Raw genomic sequence first — 12,130 nt, forward strand, 5'->3', positions numbered from 1 at the left:
AAGCGCCTTCAAACCATACACATCTGAAGATGTTTAACTACACTGCTGGCATTTGGATTTTCTTTTCCCCCTTCCTTTCTCATATTCTAGCTTCATGCATGAAGCTGAAATCCCGGGAAGCAGTGTCACATCCCCAAAGTGATTCAAAAGCAGAACGCAACCCCCACCCCCACCCCCCCACACACACCCCCGCTCCTTGCTCTCTCTGCTTTAATTCCCGGGCATCTCCCAGCCCCAACATCTCTGACAAACCACCTTGACAGATGGGAAAAAGGGGACAGCTTTTCTCAGTGAATGAGAAACCAGCAGGCCATGAGCAGCTTTTTGCTAAAGATTAATTTAGGCCAAAATAGCGACCTGCATACTTTAAGAGGCCAGGAGGACGTGCGCCTAGAAAACCCAACTCAGCCTTAAGATCTACAGCCGTAAAGGCCCTCAGCACCTCAGCATCATCCAACTGAGGAAGGGTCCCGCAGGAGAGGAGCCAACTTAAGTGGCCGAAGCCCAGGGCCCTGCGCACAGATTCAGAGACTTAAGAGACTCAGGTACCTTCCTCCACACCTTAGCACACAAATCAAGGCACTACGGTTCAGCAGAGTCTTTGTAAACTGGTGTCCCTAGCGCCACAGACAATAAGGACAGTGCTCCTAGAATGTGTGATCCGGTGGCCCTCCTAAAAAAAAAACAACATTTGCTGAGTCCTTTTACTGTGGGTCAAATGCTGTGCTGGGCACTGTCACAAGATTCTCCCCTTTTATTTAACCTCCATCCAATCCTGGGAGGAACATGGTTGGTTTGCTTGGTTATTTTTTTGTTTGTTTGTTTGTTTGTTTTGCGGTACTCGAGCCTCTCACTGTTGTGGCCTCCCCCGTTGCAGGGCACAGGCTTGCACAGGACGCGCAGGCTCAGCGGCCATGGCTCACGGGCCCAGCCGCTCCGCGGCATGTGGGATCCTCCCGGACCGGGGCACAAGCCTGTGTCCCCTGCATCGGCAGGCAGACTCTCAACCACTGCGCCACCAGGGAAGCCCCGGTTTGCTTGTTTTTAATTGAGATGTAATTCACCCATATCATAAAAATCATCCATTTAAAGTGTACATACAATTCAGTGGTTTTTTAGCATATTCAAAGTTATGCAACCATCACCATTATATAATTGCAGGACATTTTCATCACCTCAAGAGAAAAATCCTTTTTTGTTTGCTTGTTTGTTTTTTATTTATTTTATTTATTTTTGGCTGCGTTGGGTCTTCGTTGCTGCGCGCGGGCTTTCTCTAGTTGTGGCGAGCGGGGGCTACTCTTCATTGCGGTGCGCGGGCTTCTCATTGTGGTGGCTTCTTTTGTTGCGGAGCACGGGCTCTAGGCGCGCGGGCTTCAGTAGTTGTGGCACATGGGCTCACCAGCTGTGGCTCACGGGCTCTAGAGCACAGGCTTCAGTAGCTGTGGCACACAGGCTTAGTTGCTCCACAGCATGTGGGATCTTCCCAGACCAGGGCTCGAACCTGTGTCCCCTGCATTGGCAGGTGGATTCTTAACCACTGTGCCACCAGGGAAGTCTCAGGAGCATCGTTTTTAATCCCCATGCTATTGATGAGGAAAATGAGGGAACCATGTTAAGCACCCCATCCAGAATCACAAAGTCTCCAGCAGAGCTGAGGTGAAACCCAGTCCCTGAAGCCCTCACAGCGCTGGCTGCCACAGCACTGATCACCCCTCCATCCACCCGTGGCTTCCGCCACTCCCTTCCCGTCCTACCAGCCCGCAAACAGTGGGTGCTCCCCAGGGCTTTCCCTCTGCTGCTTCCTCACCAGACAAGCGTACCCAACACATTTCCCTGATCCTGACTCCCACTCCCAAATCTACTTCTCTAGTCTGAGCCCCGGATCCAGGCTGCAATACTGTCCCACTGGGCATCTCCACCTAAATGCTCCCAGGCACCCACAAATGTGAGAGCAGAAATCTCCTTCCCTGATGCAGTCAATGGCACCACCAGCCATTAGCAATAGCACTCAGCATAGTAGTTAAAGAGCTGGGACTCTGGAGTCTCACAATCCTGAGTTCTGATTTCAGCTCTGCCACTTATTAGCTCTGTGCCCTGGGCACACTGCTTCTCTTCTCTGGGCCTCTATGGCTGCTTCGAGGATCAAACGTAAGACATTTAGCGCCACGCCCAGCACACAGTGAGTGTTAAGTAAATGGTAGCTGTTGTCATTACTATGTGAAAGGTCCAGCAGAACTCAGATACAGCCTCTGTCTTCACCAAGCTGACTCTTGTGGGGAAATGTGCCCATGTTGTAACATATGTCAGAATTTCCTTGTGAAGGCTGAATGATATTCCATTACATGTATATACCACACTCTGTTTATTCATTCATCTGTTGATGGACACTTGGGTTGCTTTTACCTCTTGGCTACTGTGAATAATGCTGCTATGAACATGGCTGTAGAAATATCCATTTGAGTCCCTGCTTTCAATTCTTTTGAGTACATACCCAGAAGTAGAACTGCTGGGTCACACAGTAATTCTACATCTAATTTTTAGGAGTCAACAATTTAAGCTCAGGGCTTCCCTGGTGGCGCAGTGGTTGAGAATCTGCCTGCCAATACAGGGGACACAGGTTCGAGCCCTGGTCTGGGAAGATCCCACATGCCACGGAGCAACTAGGCCCGGGAGCCACAACTACTGAGCCTGCGCGTCTGGAGCTTGTCCGCAACAAGAGAGGCCGCAACAGTGAGAGGCCCATGCACCGCAATGAAGAGTGGCCCCCGCTCGCCACAACTAGAGAAAGCCCTCGCACAGAAACGAAGACCCAACACAGCCAAAAATAAATAATAAATAAATAAATAAATAAAAATTTAAGCTCAACATCACTAATCATTAGAGAAATGCAAATCAAAACTACAATGAGGTATCACCTCACACCAGTCAGAATGGCCATCATCAAAAAATATACAAACAATAAATGCTGGAGAAGGTGTGGAGAAAAGTGAACCCTCTTGCACTGTTGGTGGGAATGTAAATTGACACAGCCACGATGGAAAACAGTATGGAGGTTCCTTAAAAAACTAAAAATAGAACTACCATATGACCCAGCAATCCCACTACTGGGCATATACCCAAAGAAAACCATAATTCAAAAAGACGCATGCACCCCAGTGTTCATAGTAGCATTATTTACAATAGCCAGGACATGGAAGCAACCTAAATGTCCATCAACAGAGGAATGGATAAAGATGTCGTACACATATACAATGGAATATTACTCAGCCATAAAAAGGAATGAAATTGGGTCATTTGTAGAGACATGGATGAACCTAGAGAATGCCATACAGTGAAGTAAGTCAGAAAGAGAAAAGCAAATATCATATAATGCATATGTATGGAATCTAGAAAAATGGTATAGATGATCTTATTTGCAAAGCAGAAATAGAGACACAGACGTGGAGAACAAATGTATGGATACCAAGGGGGAAAGGGGTGGAGTGGGAGAGGAACTGGGAGACTGGGATTGACACATATACATTATTGATACTATGCATAAAATAGACAACTGACGGGAACATATTGTATAGCACAGGGAACTCTACCTAATGCACTGTGGTGACCTAAATGGGAGGGAAGTCCAAAAGGGAGGCTGATTGTATGGCTGATTCATTTTGTTGTGCAGTGGAGGCTAACACAACATTGTAAAGCAACCACACTCCAATAAAAATTAATAACATAAATAAATAATTAAAAATAAAAATAGCTGTATCCATTGAAAAGGGCTAGAAACAATAACTCAATAACAATGAGCACCTCAAGTGCCCAGAACAAGGTCCTAAATATTATTTCCCACTAACGAACGGAAACTTCTTGGAGAAATGACTGATTCCAGGTCTGGGACAGGACGTACGCAAGACAAGCATATCAGAAAGTGAGGATGCTATTAAAGACTACTGAGACTGAGTCAGAAGGACACAAGTGAACTCGAAGGGGCTGCCAATGGCCAACAAGAGGACAATATAAGCATCAAAGTATTTATTTATTCATTTATTTATTTAATTAAAATAACATCCAAATCTTGGTTTCTAAATACCATTCTTTTTCACTGAAAGGAACCAGGGCTCCTTGGAGAATTGCAGGGCTGAGGAAGAAGAGTCTGAGATGAGCTTGGAAACCTTGTGTTAGAGAATGAAGGGAACATGTGTAAAGGACATTGGAGCCAATTCAAAGGGGCTCTCATTGGCCAAATCCAGGACAATTCGATCATCAAAATAAATAATGATAATTAAGTATTAAAACCCACGACTAAAATATGAACTCATGAGTCCACACTGATATAAACAAACAGGGAAGAAGGGAAAACTCTTCTGTAAGACTGAAAATCCTGTTAATAAATACAGAAAGAACAATGGATTTATAAAATTGCCATTTGGCAGCCATCATAACAATACTTGATTCAAGCAAGAATCATCAATGGATATTAAAACCACTGAGTGAAATGCTGGAGAAATTACAGGATATTTACATGGTCTAAAAGTATCTCTCCACAAAAATACTTACTAATTACATAGGAAAAAACAGTAACCTCACAGTAGGGAAGCCTGGAAGACATCATTTTAACTAAGTTAAGATCACCAGCGAAGGAACGAATCTGTATCATTTGCTTCTAATACCATGGACTGAAAAGAATACCTCTGTGGTATTCCTGACAATACTACAAAACAAACAGAATCTAAACAGGAGAATACGTCAGACAAACCCAAATTAAGGGACATTCTACAAAATAACTGGCCTGTATTCTTCCAAAATGTCAATGTCATGAAACACAAAGGCTCCAGACCAAAGGAGATTAAAGAGACATGACAAGTGAATGCAACACCAATCCAGGACTTTCTTGTACTATAAAGAACAGTTTTGAGACAACCAGGGAACAAGACTAAGGTGTATAGTTTAGCAATAGTATTGTATCAACGTTAATTTCCTGACTTCTATCATTGTACTACGGTTACTTAAAAAGTGGTCTTGTCTTTAAGGATTCTGAAGTATTTAGGCTTAAAGAGCCATCAAGTCTGCAACATATTCTCAAAAGACTTAAAATATTATAAAAATATACATATGGGGCTTTCCCTGGTGGTGCAGTGGTTGAGAGTCCGCCTGCCGATGCAGGGGACACAGGTTCTTGCCCCGGTCCGGGAAGATCCCACATGCCGCAGAGCAGCTGGGCCCATGAGCCATGGCCGCTGGACCTGCGCGTCCAGAGCCTGTGCTCCGCAACGGGAGAGGCCACAACAGTGAGAGGCCCGCATACCGCAAACAAACAAAAAACAACATATACACATGTGTACATACACACATATAAACAGGAAAATAGAAAGGATGAAGCAAATGTGGTAGAAAGTTAACATTTGGAGAATCTAGGTAAGAGTATACATCATTCTGTACTCTTGCAACCTTTATGTAGTACTGAAATTATTTCAAAATAAAGTATTTTTAGATGACCACAAAATACTGAGATATATTAAATACATAAAAATTCACAAGTTTGTATGGACATTACCAGGGGGAAAAGCCCATTGTTCATTCACCTTTGGAAGTTGCTAAAGCATCAGCTTGTTATTACGAAAACTGATAAATAAAGGAAAAGAATCAAGCATGTACCTTGCCTTTCCTGTACAAACTGTATTTCAGGGTAATCAAATGGATAATGAGGGAAAGTTCCTTACAGAATTCCAGCTAATAAATGCAGAAGGATGGGTAGATTTAGAAAATCACCATTTTGTAATGGACAAAGGCCAGAGTTTCTCAATCCATTTGAAAACTAGAAGATGTTAACTTTGCTGGACTCAACCAAAAAGCTTTTTTTTCTGTCTGCTCACTTATCAAAATCATTCTTCTATCTTCCATTTGAGTCATCCTCCACGAAAGCTTTCTCTGGCTCTTTCTTCCGCCCAAACCAGTCTTCTCTCTCTCTCTGATTTCCTGTAGCTCTTGGTCTATACCAGTGGTTCACATCCTTGGTGCACTGGGGGATCGTTTCAAAATTCTGATACCCGGGTTTCCCTGGTGGCGCAGTGGTTGAGAGTCTGCCTGCCAATGCAGGGGACGCGGGTTCGTGTCCCGGTTTGGGAGGATCCCGCATGCCGCGGAGCGGCTGGGCCCGTGAGCCATGGCCGCTGAGCCTGCGCGTCCGGAGCCTGTGCTCCGCAGCGGGAGAGGCCACAACAGTGAGAGGCCTGCGTACCGCAAAAAAAAAAAAAAAAAAAAAATTCTGATACCCACACTGTACCCACCCTGTACTCCAGTACAAGGTTTTTGCAAACTCAGCACTACTGACACTGTGGGCCAGATCATTTTTTGTAGGGATGGTCCTGTGCACTGCAGATGTATAAGCAGCATCCCTGGCCTCTACCCTCTAGATGCCAGTACTCACTCCAACCCCAGTGGTGACAACCAAAAACTGTCTCCAGATATTGTCAAATGTCCCCTGGGGGATGGGGGCAAAACCTCCTCCCACCTCCAATGGGGACCAGTGACCTAGGCCACGCTCATTAATGGCTGTTAGGCTACTAGGTAAAAGGATGATGAGGAATTTTAAATAGATAGATCAGACATCAGACTCACAACACTTGCATCTGAAACTAAGTCCCCCTAAAACTGAGTTCCCCTGCAGAGTTTATGATTAACCTCTCTATCCAAAACTTTATGCCCTTTCTTGTCTCGCCCCTGTTCCCTTCGGGACTGAGGAGTGTCAGAGAAAAGGGGGGACTGAAACCAAGCAGGACTCTGCAGGACTTTCCTGGGTACAAAAAGCCCCTCTGTGCCCCTGGTTCTTGTTTGTAGAAGAAGGCTTTAGTCTCCTAGGTCTTCTGAAGAGCAGACTCAACAGTTACTAATTAGAGAAAAGAGGGAATGCAGAAACAAAGGAAAAGCAGTTAAGCAAGAAAAGTAATGATGGCTTTTTTTTTTTTGGCTGTACCACATGGCTTGTGGGATCTTAGTTCCCTGACCAGGGACGGAACCCACGCCCTCAGCAGTGAAAGCGTGGAGTCCTAACCACTGGACCACCAGGGAATTCCCAATCATGACTTAAACAATAGTTCAGCGGTAAAACAGAGTCTTCCTCAAGGGATATAGATAACAATCTGATGCATACCTTTGAGTTAGTCTGCAGAAAACTAAGATCCATACCCAGGTGGAGTTTGGTGACTACATGTAGTTCACAAGCACGGAGCCCCCAGACTGGCGATTAAGATTTCCAAAACATCACCCTGTTACCACCAACTAATCAGAAGAAAGTCCATGAGCTGATCATGCACCCTGCAACCCTCACCCCTAATGTAAGCAGATAGGGTGGGGGATGGGGGTCTCTGGAGAAAGAAAACAAGGCATGGTTTTCTCGACATAAGAGAAGCCGTTTTTGACCTAAGACATTCTGTGATCTAAGCCTGGGCACAATGCTTGCCCTTGAACAGGTCTCATTATTAATGATCTTAAGGGAACAAAAGAATGCAGAAACACACAACTGTTAGCTGGCAAGAGAAGTAACAGTAGCAAAGATAATTTACCAGTTGTAAAGACTCCCAGTTTTGTTTCAATGATAAAGATTAGCCTGAAGTGCTCAAGCACCAGATGGGCTGGAACCTAAGGGATGATGAGGTTGACCTTTTCTGACCCTTGAGATTTCAATCAACTAAAGCTTGGACCCTGTCTACCACCCAAGCCCATTCATGAATATGCATGAACCCTTAGCTTAAAACTTCCCCAGTTATGTTGTTGGAGGGGGAAATACTGCCTTGGGAAAGATCCCTGGTGTTCTCCCTATTCGCTGCAAATAATAATGAATCCTTCTTTCTCCCAGTCTTGGCTTGGCTGTGTCTTTTGGTTTGACACCCACCAAGAGGCAAACCCAGTTTTTCGGGTAACACTAATGTTGCTTTTTAAAACCCTTCCTGAAAGCCACTGGGGAGTTTGGGTCTTTTGAGGATGAGCTGCCCGTTCTCCTTGCTTGGCACCCTGCTATAAATGTTGTACTTTCCTTCACCACAACCCAGTGTCAACAGATTGGCTTTGCTTGGTGTTGGTTCCGTAACACACCCACCAATCAGCCTCTTGTCTCTAAAAAGTGAGTCAGTGAGACCCTACTGCCTTCTGATGTGGAGGCAGTAGGCCATACACAGCAGTACCTATAAAGCTTTCTTGCAGGCCCCCTCCCCCCAAATCAAGCCTCTAGAGTCAACCAGCTTACAGGAAATAGAAGAGTTAGAGAAACGTGTTAAAACTGCACTAGAGGGGCCATCAGCCAAATCCAAAATGTGGGAAATTCTACATAACAAATTAGCTCATTTCATCAACAAATAAACAGCATAAAAGGAGAGGGAAGCTGTTGCAGACTAAGAGAGATTAAAAATACAAAGCAACAGAAGCAATGTGTGGATCTTGTTTAGATCCTAATTCATTCAAACCAAAAAGGCATTTTTGAGATCACTGGAGAAGAATGTACACATACTGGATATTAAATGATACTAAGGAATTAAGATTATTAATTATTTAGATGTGATAACTGTGAATGTATCATTTGGGGAAAACCATCTTTAACTGTTAGGGACGCATACTAAGCATTTACAGTTGAAATGCTATGGTATCTGAGACTTGCTTTAAAATACTACAGCCAAAAAAAGGAGAGGAGTTGAAGAAACAAAAATGCAAAATGTTGATAGCTGTTGAAGCTGGGTGAAAGGTATACTAGCTGATGGTTAATTTTATGTGTCAACTTGAGTGAGTCACAGGGCTCGAGTCACAGGGCGCCCAAATTAAACATTGTTTCTGGGTGTGTCTGTGAGGGTGTTTCTAGGTGAGATTAGCATTCGAATCAATTGAGTAAAGCAGACTGCCTTCCCCAGAGTGGTTGAGCACCATCCAGTCTGTTAAGGGCCTGTATAGAATAAAAGAGGAAGGGGGATTTGTCTCTTTTTCCTGCCTCACTGTTGAGCTGGGACATCTCATCACATCTTTTCCTGCCCTTGGACTCATCATCAGCCCCGCTGGTTCTCAGGCCTTCAGACTCGGAGTAAATGACACCACTGGCTTTCTTGGGTCTTTAGCTTGCAGATGACAGATCAAGGAACTTCTCGGCCTCCATAACCACATGAACCAACTCCTCATAATAAATCTTTTATATGCTACTGGTTCTGTTTCTCTGGAGAACCCCGATTAATACTAGTAAATGTTTGAAAGTTTCCATAATAAGAAGTTAAATTTTAAAAGAATATTGAGGGACTTCCCTGGTGGCGCAGTGGTTGAGAATCTGCCTGCCAATGCAGGGGACATGGGTTTGAGCCCTGGTCTGGGAAGATCCCACATGCCGTGGAGCAACTAGGCCCGTGAGCCACAATTACTGAGCCTGCGCGTCTGGAGCTTGTGCTCCACAACAAGAGAGGCCGCGACAGTGAGAGGCCCGCGCACCGCGATGAAGAGTGGCCCCCGCTCGCCGCAACTAGAGAAAGTCCTCGCACAGAAACGAAGACCCAACACAGCCAAAAATAAATAAATAAATTATATATATATAAAATAAATAAAATTAAATTAAAATTTTTAAAAATAAAAAGAATATTGAAGGACATATCCAGAATATATAGAGGACTCTCAAATCTTTACAATAAGAAAACAATCCATGGGAGTTCCCTGGTGGTCTAGTGGTTAGGATTTGGCACTTTCAGTGTTGCGGGCAGGGTTCAGTCCCTGGTCAGGAAACTGAGATCCCACAAGCCAGGCAGCGTGGCCAAAAAATAAATAAATAAATAAAAATAGAAAGAAAGAAAGGGAGGGAGGGAGAAACGGAGAGAGAGAGAAAGAGACAGAGAAAGGAAGAGATGAAAGAAAGGAAAGAAAGGAAAGGAAAGGAAGGGAGGGAGGGAGGAGGGTAGGGAGAGAGGGAGGCAGAAAGGAAGAAAGAAAGGAAGAAAGAGAGAAAGGAAACAACCCAATTAAAAGGTGGGTAGAAGGAACTTCCCTGGTGGTCCAGTGGGTAAGACTTTGTGCTCCCAATGCAGGGGGCCTGGGTTCAATCCCTGGTCAGGGAACTAGATCCTGCATGTATGCCACAACTAAGAGTTCGTATGCCGCAACTAAGAAGTCTGCATGCTGCAACTAAGACCTGGTGCAGCCAAAGTAAATAAATAAATATTAAAAAAAAAAGTGGGTAGAAGATATGAACAGACACTTCATGAAAGAAGATACCAAGATGGCAAATAAGCACAAGAAAAGATCCTTAACATAATTAGCCATTAGGGAAGTACAAACTAAAATCACAATGACATGCCACTTCACACTCACTACAATGGCTATAATTTTTAAAAATTTTAAGTCAATATCCAGTGATGGTAAGGTGCAAAAGTGACTAGGACTCTCATACACTACTGGTAAGGATGTAAAATAGTACAGCCACTCCAAAAATGTCTTGGCAGTTTCTTATAAAGTCAAACATACACTTGCCATATGGCCCAGTAACCCCCCTCCTAGGTAACTGCCCTAGAGAAATGGAAATTATGATCCTATACCTAAATGTAAATGTTCATAGCAGCTCTACTTATAATCGCCCCCAAACTGGAAACAATCCAAATGTCCTTCAGTGGGCAAATGGACAAGCAAACAGTGGTATGTCCATAAAATGGAACACTACTCAGCAATAAAAAGGATCAAACCGGGCTTCCCTGGTGGCGCAGTGGTTGGGAGTCTCCCTGCCGACGCAGGGGACGCGAGTTCGTGCCCGGGTCCGGGAGGATCCCGCATGCCGCGGAGCGGCTGGGCCCGTGAACCATGGCTGCTTAGCCTGCGCATCCTGCGCGTTCGGAGCCTGTGCTCCACAACAGGAGAGGCCACAACGGTGAGAGGCCCGCGTACCGCAAAAAAAAAAAAAAAAAAAAAAAGGATCAAACCATTGATACGTGTAGCAACATGGAAGAATATCTCAAATACACGATGCTAAGTGAAAAAAGCCAGGCTCAAAAGGCTACACACTGTATGATTCTATTTACGTGACATTCTGGAAAAGGCAAAACTACAGGGATCGAAAAAAGATCACTGGTTGCCAAGGCTTGGATCGAAGTAGAGAGAGGGACTGACAACAAAACTGCAGCATGAGACAATTTTGAGGGGTGATGAAAGCATTCTGAGCTATGCAGTGATGGACACATGGATATATGTTTGTCAAAATCAGAACTGTACACTATAAAAAGTGAATTTATTGTATGTAAATTAAAAATAAAGAAAAACAGAAAAAAGAAAATGCTATGAAGCCTGTTGGTAAAGAGAGGCATGTATAAAATTGTTGTGTTATAAATCAATTTGTAGTTAGTGTGCGTGTATTTGTGCATGTGTATGTACACACCCATATTTACACATGTTAATAAATACACACACAGACAAAAGTATTATATGTGCAATGTGAATAATGCTCATCTCTGATTAGCCAGATTCCAGGAAACTTGTTTTCTTCTTTTAACTTACTGATGTTTTTGATTTTTTTCTAAAATAAATTAGTATTGCTTTTATTATTTCTTTTCTAAAAAATAAATTTATTTATTTATTTGTTTTTATCTTTGGCTGTGTTGGGTCTTCATTGCTTCGCAAGGGCTGTCTCTAGTTGCGGCGAGCAGGGGCTATGCTTTGTTGCAGTGCGCGGGCATCTCACTGTGGTGGCTTCTCTTGTTGTGGAGCGCAGGTTCTAGGCACGTGCGCTCAGTAGTTGTGGCTTGTGGGCTCTAGGGCGCAGGCTCAGTAGTTGTGGTGCAAGGGCTTAGTTGCTCCGCGGCATGTGGGATATTCCCGGACCAGGGATCGAACCTGCGCCCCCTGCATTGGCAGGCAGATTCTTAACCACTGCATCACCAGGGAAGCCCCTATGATTTCTTTAAAAAGTAATTTTAAGACAAGCAGATAAAAAGAAAAATGCAAGCTCCTCTGAGATGCTTTTCCTGATTCCTCCACAACTAACCTTTTGCCTTGCACGCCTCCCCTCCATCTCCTCCAAGCACCTACCACAGGCTGCCCTGCAGCCTCAATTCTCTCTGTAGCCTCAGCCTCCCCTGTTGATGAGCTAAAGTGCCTCATCACCCACCTTGTTCCTGTGTTCACTCCAGTTTACTCC

General features: G+C 44.2%; 1 protein-coding gene across 3 annotated transcripts in view; it reads right to left on the minus strand.

Moving 5' to 3' along the window:
- Window positions 1–12,130, minus strand: part of CMTM4 (CKLF like MARVEL transmembrane domain containing 4) — a 64,611-nt gene that overhangs the window by 24,010 nt on the left and 28,471 nt on the right. The window contains exon 2 of one of the 3 annotated variants that reach the window (XR_009536925.1): window positions 210–1,583. The exons of the other annotated variants lie outside the window; for them this stretch is intronic. The gene's annotated coding sequence lies outside the window, so the exon portion shown is untranslated. Of the gene's footprint in view, window positions 1–209; window positions 1,584–12,130 lie in introns of those variants that run through there. 3 annotated transcript variants of the gene reach the window in all.

This window comes from Lagenorhynchus albirostris, chromosome 19, assembly GCF_949774975.1.
Source record: "Lagenorhynchus albirostris chromosome 19, mLagAlb1.1, whole genome shotgun sequence".
Classification (NCBI taxonomy): Eukaryota; Metazoa; Chordata; class Mammalia; order Artiodactyla; family Delphinidae; genus Lagenorhynchus; species Lagenorhynchus albirostris.